The following is a 1,248-nucleotide window of genomic DNA, read 5'->3' as shown; positions in this document are numbered from 1 at the left end:
CATGTTGTAAATAGCCAATTTTCTTCATTTTTAGTTAGGGACTAAGTCCATGGTACAGAGATAATCAGCCAATTCTTTTTGGTCATCTTTTTTCTTTTCTTTCTTCTTTTTCTTTTTCAAGATGGGGTCTCACTCTGTCACCCAGGCTGGAGTGCAGTGGCACGGTCAGAGCTCACTGTAACTTTGAACTCCTGAGCAGAAGATATTCTCCTCCCTCTGCCTTCCAGTTAGCTGGAACTATAGGCACATGCCATCTCACTTGACTAATTTTTTATTTTATTTTTATTTTTTTGAGAAGGAGTCTCAGTCTCTCAACCAGGTTGGAGTGCAGTGGTGCAATCTCAGCTCACTGCAGACTCCACTTCCTGGGTTCAAATGATTCTCTGTCTCAGCCTCCTGAATAGCAGGGAGGCGTGTGCCACCTTGTCCAGCGAATTGGTTTTTTTTTTGTATTTTTAGTAGAGATGAAGTTTTGCCATGTTAGTCAGGCTGGTCTTGAATTCCTGGCCTCAAGTGATCTGCCTGCCTCAACCTGCCAAAGTGTTGGGATTACAGGTGTGAACCACAGCTCCCAGCCAAAGATTGAACATCTGACCATAGAGTTCTTTTTTTTAAATTTTCTAAATCCTTTTAGTTGTTCTGACAAACCAGTATAAGAAACTTAAGTAGTACACATGAGTTTTATAATTTATCCATCTCTGGCAGATAGCTAAACTTAGCACATCAGAGCATAACACAATGTGAGGGTAATACAGTGTACAATGACATTTTCTTCTATTCTGAAGCTTACAGTCCAACAGACAAAGAATTACTTGTAGTCATTGTGATTACAAAAGGTTTCATGGAGGCAGTGAAGATAAAGCTCTACTAATACATAGGTTTTAATGTTAAAAATGTAAGCCTTCAAAGAACTAAAGGTAGCAATGTGTGGTGGTCCAAAAATTATGAGAAAAATGAGTTCCCTTCATGGGTCATATCAGCAATTCTTTTTTTTTTTTTTTTCTGAGATGGAGTCTCACTCTGTTGCCCAGGCTGGAGTACAGTGGCATGACCTTGGCTCCCTGCAACCTCCGCCTTCCAGATTCAAGCGATTCTCCTACCTCGGCCTCCCAAGTAGCTGGGATTACAGGCACGTGCCACTACGCTTGGCTGATTTTTGTATTTTCTTTTCTTTTGTTTTCTTTTTTGAGATGGAGTCTCTCTGTTGCTCAGGCTGGAGTACAGTGGAGTGATCTCAGCTCACTGCAA

This window comes from Mandrillus leucophaeus, unplaced genomic scaffold, assembly GCF_000951045.1.
Source record: "Mandrillus leucophaeus isolate KB7577 unplaced genomic scaffold, Mleu.le_1.0 Scaffold300, whole genome shotgun sequence".
Classification (NCBI taxonomy): domain Eukaryota; kingdom Metazoa; phylum Chordata; class Mammalia; order Primates; family Cercopithecidae; genus Mandrillus; species Mandrillus leucophaeus.
This window is presented reverse-complemented; position numbering follows the sequence as displayed.